Consider the following 7,068-nt stretch of genomic DNA (forward strand, 5'->3'; position numbering starts at 1 on the left):
CCCCGGGACCAAGCGCTGCCTTCACCTCACGAGGTCACGAGGTAGAGGGACACAGGCCACCCCCCGGGACCAAGTACTGCCTTCACCTCACAAGGTCACAAAGGTGAGAGACACAGGCTACACCCCAAGACTGAGCACTGCCTTCACCTCACGAGATGACAAGAAGGTGAGGGACACAGGCCACCCCCAAGGACTGAGTGCTACCTTCACCTCATGAGGTCACAAGGGCGAGGGACACAGGCCACCCCCCAAGACTGAGCACTGCCTTCACCTCACAAGGTCACAAGGGCGAGGGACATAGGCCACCTCTGGGACCAAGTGCTGCCTTCACCTCAGAAGGTCACGAGGGTGAGGGACACAGGCCACGTGGATGTCTGACCTACACCAACTCTCCACAGCACCACTGTCTCCTTGGAAACAGACGGTGTTGCGGCACTGAAGCCCCGGCCAGGGTGAACGCAGGCCCGGGGAAGGGGGAGTCGCCTGCTGCACCCCAGGCCCCCAGAGACTGGCACACGAGAGAGGCTTTGCGCAGAGGAGCGCCAGGCCATTTTCCACATAAAGCTCCTTTGGCTACGGGAGGACTGGGTTTAGGGGCAGAAGCAGGGTGAGGCGGCTTTGAGAGGCCGGCTCCCAGCTCCTTGGGAAGAAGGCCAGGCTCTGAGAGACCCCTGCGAGACCCCATGCAATCTGCACCCCCCAGGACCCTCAGACCTCACATTCCCATCCCCCACTGTCCCTCTAACTGACAATAACCTCACAACAGGGCCTTTGCGCCTGCTGTTTCCTCTACCTGGACCTCCTCCCCCAAGGCCTGCGTGACGTCCCCCTGCTCCTCCCAGCCTTGGGTAAACCCAGCCTTATTGGGTAGACCCTTCCTGACTGCTATAGATTGAATTGTGTCCCCCCAAAACACGTGTCAACTTGGCTAAGCCATGATTCCCAGTATTGTGTGGTTGTCCTCGATTTTGTGATCTTATGTAATTACCCTCCATTTTGTGATGGGTTGTAAATCCAGCCTCTATTCCCTGTGGTTATAGTCCCATTTGGGAGTGAGTTGTCCATTATGTTAATGAGGCAGGATTAGGGTACGGTGTATCTTGAGTCACTCAGGTCGCCACCCTGACCACCCTTATTCAAGTCATGCCCTTACTTGAGTCACGACTTTTATCTTACAAGAGACAAAAGGAGAGAGAAGCAAGCAGAGATAGGGACCTCATTACCACCAAGAAGAGATGGGGGTAGAATGCATCCTTTCCACCTGGGGTGCTTGCGCTGAGAACCTCCTAGAATCAGGCGACACGAGAAGAAAGCTGTAACACCACGGTGGCAGGGGAATGGCAGCAGCAGAACCAGGAGACCAGCACAAGACCAGCACAGAGCAAGAGAGCTGAGTGCCTTCAGGCAGAAGGCTTCCTGTCTGAGTGGGGTGCCTCTGGACACTTATTGGTGGGGCTAAAGAGCTTTGTAATACTTGCCCGAGCAGGGCAGAAGCTGGGCCGAGGGTCCAAGGGGCAGAGGGCCAGAGAGAGGGCTGCCTGTGGACACAGCTGAGAAAAGGCTGCCCTGATGGAGATGGACCTTTCTCCAGAGCCAACAGAGAGCAAAAGCCTTCCCTGCGAGCCAGCACTCTAGAGTTTGGACTTGTAGCCTCCTAAACTGTAAGAAAATAAATTTGTTTGTTAAAGCCATCCCTTTGCGGTATTTCTGTTACAGCAGCACTAGATAGCTAAGACACTGACCACCTTCTGTAAGTGCTTCCCTGTGTGTTTGCTGGCACAGAGTCTGTCTCCCCCACTAGTATGTAAGCTCTGAGGGGGCAGGGTGGGCCTGTCGTGTAGATGTGGGACTCTTGGGGCCTAACATAGCATGGGCATGCAGGGGGGCTCAGAACTATGATCAGTACCCATAGTCCAACTCAGACTCACTCTAGCCTGCCCCTGGCATCAGCTCGGAGCCAGACCTGGGGGTACTGGGGGAGAGGGCCCCACCCCTCTGAAAGTGTCAGTCCAAAAGGGAGACCACCAGCAAGAGGGAGAACTCTGGAGCTCCAAGAGGGGCCCCGGGAACTGTGGAGCCTTGGCTCCAGGCAGGGGGTTCAGGGAGGGGTCCAGGACAAAGCGAAATCAATAGCAAGAGGAGTCGGTGGGTCTGGGGGCTGTGGAGCAGGGAGAGGAGGCCTTGATCAGAGGAAAGGGTTAAAGAGGTAGTGAGGAAGAAGCCTTCATCAAAGGAAAGGTTAAAGGGGGCGGGGGAAGGCCTTCATCAGAGGTCACTCCCAAGACCATCACCATCACCACCACCACCACCATTATCATCACAGCCACCAACCTTATCACCATCACCACCATCACCACCACCACCATTATCATCACCACCATCGTAAACACAATAACCATCTTCACTACCACCATCAACACCACCATCATCTACACTACTAATTACCACCACCACCACCACCACCACCTACACTAAAAACATCACTATCACCACCATTACCACCATCATCACCTTTACCATGGGTTCTTTACAATATTTTCGTTAGCTATCTTGCGTTGGCTCTGACTCATGGTGACCTTATATATAACTATGAAACACTGCCAGTCCTTCACCATCTTCATGATCTTTGATATGTTTGAGCTCTCTGTTGTGGCTACCGTCAATCCATCTCATTGAAGGTGGCCCCATTTTTGCTGACCCTCTACTTTACCAATCACATGTCCTTTTCTAGTGATTGGTTGCTCCTAACGACATGTCCAAAGTAAGCAAGACGAAGTCTCGCCATCCTCACTTCTAAGGAGTATTCTGGTTGTATTTTTGCTAAGACTGATTGGTTCGTTTTTCTGGCAGTCCATGGTATAGTCAATATTCTTCACCAACACCACAATCTGAACACATCAATTCTTGCTCTGTACTTTTTCACTGTCCAACTCTCACATAGATACGAGGAGACTGAAAAGACCAAGGTTTGGGTCAGGCACACCTGAGTCATCAAAGCGACATCTTTATTTTTTTGAGCCATGTAAGAACATCTGCCTTTGCTGGATGGGCCAACAGGGAGCTGAGCGAGGGAAGGATATTGAGCCTTCTCTGACATACACCATAACAGGGTGTTTCAGTGTTTTCTCAGGACTGAATGTCGAGGTCACACATGCAAAACAGCGATGATGTGGGACAATGAGAGAAATCTTTACATGTCCTGGATGCTGGCAATTCAGCCTCAAAAACACCTAGACCAGGTGCACCCTGAGGCAGACTGAGCTTCTCACCTCCACATCTCATCTCCCTGCACAGGGCCAGCAGGAGCCAGGACTCATGTGCTGACCAAATGAGCAGACAGGCCCTGGCTTTGGAAGGCTACGCCTCCACTCGGTTTACGCCTCCATTAAGTGGGAAACACTTGACTCGAGACTGCTTAAGTGTCTGTTGTGATGCCATATAGGTGTTCAATGGCCAGGTGTCATTGCTACTTTCCATTATTATGCGACAAGTGGCAGAAAAGCACTTCCCCCATTCTTGTCCACAGGCCCCACATGGCAGGACTGCTCTCCCCAGGATCCACCCCACATGAGGCCACGCAAGGGTCCACAGCCCCACTCCCTCCCCTCAGGTGAACCCTTCTGAAACATTAGTCCGAGGCTGCTGACATCTGATCGCCATCACACCAACCAGGTCCCTCCACCCGGATCTGCAGGGGTTCCGAGAAGCTGCTCAGAGCTGATGCTTTCTCCACGCAGCCTGAGCACGCTGGCCGAGCAGCTGGCCTTGTGGCTCTCCATCCGGCTGAACCCTCAGTGACCAGTGCCTTGGCCAGAGCAGACAATCTGCAGATAAAGTTAATACACCCCAGCTGCAGGAGGGAGCGGGGTGATGGGAAGATAAAGGGTCCAGGCCAGGCCCACACCTCTGCCCCATGCTTCTACCTGTGACCCCTGAGACCACAGTGGGCCAGCCCTGTCCTGGGCCCAGGGAACCAGAGCAGACTCAGTCCTGCCCCAAGGTAGCTCATGGCCATCCTGTCAGCCTGGCCCACACAGGGCATCGGTGCCAGGACAGAATCAGCCAGGGCATGGGGTCCTCAGGGGCAGTGACTGCATTCCCCAACATGAGCTCTGTCCCCTGGGGGCATGACTGTACTCCCCAAAGCAGCCCCTTCCTAGGCTAACCCAGCTGACCTTGTATTAGTAATGTCTGCTGTGTCCCCCAGGCACCAAGGGGACCCCTCTGCTCCACCTCCACGGCCGCTACCCACTTCCCAGCCCCCAGCATCACCGCAGCCTAGAGGCTCCTGGCTCCATGGTTCCTCTGCTCCCCAAGCGCAGCCAGGCCTCCTCCACTCTGTCCTGCTGGGTCACTCCTGCTGCCCTCCTCTAGACCAGGTCACCCCAGCCCTCTCCAGAAGCCCCCAAGCTGACTCATGTCTGTCCCCCACTCAGTCAGCAGGCTCCGGTGGGAGGAGAACCTGCTCCACAGGACACCGAGTGGCCGGGGCACCTCCGGAAAGGACAGCCAGATTACTTAAGCGGCATAGGGGGACCCAAGCTAAAGATAAGATTAGCGTGTTTGTTCAGAGGGAAGAATGAAGACTCGCAGGTGCCTTTCAAACACATCTTTTCTGCTCTTTTTCAGTCCCCATGAAGCTGTTCTTGGGGAGACACACAGTCCGGACGCCAACCTCCCAGGCCACCTCGGCCCAGCCCACCCGCATGTCTGGGTGGAAACTGGGGAGCTCTGGGCTAGGCAGAAGGGGGCCAGTAGCCCCACAGCCCTCAGACTCGATGCTGAGTGGCTTCCAAGCTCCTGGGCCTCGGTCCCCAACCTGCAGCAGGGGCAGAAGGCACTGCCCCGCTGGGCACGAGTCACCACGCAGCCAGACAGAGCAGGCAGGAAGGCATGCTCGCACAGAGACCCTGCCTGCCCCCACCCTCTGTTCGAGCCCGGAACCCTACCAGCCCCATCGATGGGGCAATGATGCTGCAAAGCCGCAAACCCACAGCAAGTCAGGGAGTGCACCTCTACCCCCACTCCTCCCCGCAGAGAGCAAGGGAAAGAAGCAGAGGGATCCCAGGTCAGGCTGTGTGGGTCCCTCCGGTCACTCCACCCCCAGGCCCAAAGGCAGCCGCCAAGCCAACCGCCATCTCCAGAGACCCTGCTCCACCCTAGGTGCTATGCTGGGCACACCTCCCTCAACCCATCCTCAAACTCCCCCTGTAACACACCAAAAAAAAAAAACCAAACCCGTTGCCATCAAGCCAATTCTGATTCATAGCGACCCTACAGGACAGAGGAGAACTGCCCCATAGGGTTTCCAAGGAGTGGCTGGTGGATTCCAACTGCTGACTTTTTGGTTAGCAGCCAAGCTCCTAACCACCGCACCACCAGACCCCCCTGTAATAGGTGACAGCACTATCCCCACTGGACAGACAAGCGAACGGCTAAGACCCAAGATCCACGGCTTGAAAGTGCGCAGCCTCGAACCAGGACCATCTGACTGAGGCCACTTCCCTGCTGCCCAAAGGGTGGGTTCTGTGTCCTATCCCCAGGACCTAGCCTCACACCCGGCTCCTATAAGGCACCCAGAACGTCCTTCAGGAATGAAGGGCCAGGCTCCCTCCTGCACACGGCTGTTACCCGCCAAGAACAGAGCACAGACAGTGCGATTCACCACCACCCAGCGAGCCCGACGTTCTCGTCCGTGAAGAGCCTCCAGCATCGTCAGAGAGCCACCTACTTCCGTTCCCGGGCAAGCACACCCACAAACCCAATCTCTGATAAAACTGCTACTCGCAACGCATTTGGACAGTCGGGGCGATGAGCGTTGGTTATCAACATCGGACAGAACGCGGGGAAGGCCTCTTTGGAACACTGTGCACGCGGGGTTTCTCTTTCTTTAGCTTTTCATCATGAAATCTTACCCGGTGCTGGGCAGGAACGCTGAGATGGGGGCGGGCGGCGGAAGGGCTCTGCTGTAAGCATCCGTCAGGCCAGCACCCGCCCCCTCCCCCCAGACGGAGTCCGCCCAACCGTGCACACCTGCCCACGTGGTAACAGCAGGTCTGCTCCTACAGCGCCCACCATGCCAGGAACCGCTCTAAGCCCTCCAGATTAGCCAGCGATTCACGGCCCCATTACAGAGATGAGCAAGCAGAGGCAGGGCGAGGTGAGCCGGCTGGCAAGTGCGGTACGGGTGCAGGCCTAGCGGTCTGGCTCAAGTCCAAGCTCTGACCTGCTCTGCTGCACAGCTTCCAGGTACTGCCCTGAGAACCCAGGATGCCGCTGCGGGGCCAGACACCACCCACCAAGAGAGGCGCAAGGGGACCTGTCGGGCGACTAGCTAAGCCCCGGCCCCTCTCCGCACCTGGGGCAGGCACACCACTTCCTGGGCAGCGGGAAGCATCGGGCGTTGCACGCGCAGAATCTCGGAGCCCGTGGGTCCTCCACAGGCAGACGTCACGTTCTTCACGTCACAGGAAAGACTCCTGCGTGAAGCGAGGAGACGGCGGGCCTTGTCCCCACCAGAACGCGAAGCCTCTGCACTCTCACCTGCTGATGTTGCTGCTCTCGGCTAACCCAGCCACTGTCTGGGGCTCCCTCCTTGATTAGCCTTAGGAGCAGCAGGGAGGCCCGGCCTCCGCGGTCCGCCCCACCCTGCCGAACTGAGCCACCGACCTGGCAAACGGCTCCCCAGGCAAAGCAGCCTCCCCTGTGGTTTCCACATCCTTCCTGCTCCAGCACAAGGTGGCTCAACGGCCCAGGGTCCCTGGACAGACACGGAGCTCATGCGAGGTGGAGGGGAGGGGCACAGGGCCACGCCTGCCCTGGGCTTCTCTACAAAGTGGTTCTAGAACGGCAGGTGGGGGGAGCTGGAGGTGAGAGAGAAACAGGTGGGGCTCGGAGAGTGACAGGAGTTACAGGGCTGGGGGGCTCAGACCAAGACAGGCTCACCGCCAGCTCACCGCCAGGTCACCACCAGCTCACCCCCAGCTCACCACCAGGTTACCACCTCCAGGTTACTATCAGCTCACCACCAGGTCACCACCAGGTTACCACCTCCAGGTTACTATCTCC

The 7,068-nt window shown here is 57.0% G+C and overlaps 1 protein-coding gene across 1 annotated transcript in view; it reads right to left on the bottom strand.

The window, feature by feature from the left end:
• Positions 1 to 6,669, bottom strand: part of JAKMIP1 (janus kinase and microtubule interacting protein 1) — a 114,739-nt gene extending 108,070 nt beyond the window's left edge. Inside the window, exon 1 of the mRNA XM_023737994.1 lies at positions 6,359 to 6,669. The gene's annotated coding sequence lies outside the window, so the exon portion shown is untranslated. The remainder of the gene's footprint in view (positions 1 to 6,358) is intronic.
• Between the last annotated feature and the right edge of the window lie 399 nt (positions 6,670 to 7,068).

The sequence above is a fragment of the Trichechus manatus genome, unplaced genomic scaffold (assembly GCF_000243295.1).
Source record: "Trichechus manatus latirostris isolate Lorelei unplaced genomic scaffold, TriManLat1.0 scaffold00111, whole genome shotgun sequence".
In the NCBI taxonomy this organism is placed as follows: Eukaryota; Metazoa; Chordata; class Mammalia; order Sirenia; family Trichechidae; genus Trichechus; species Trichechus manatus.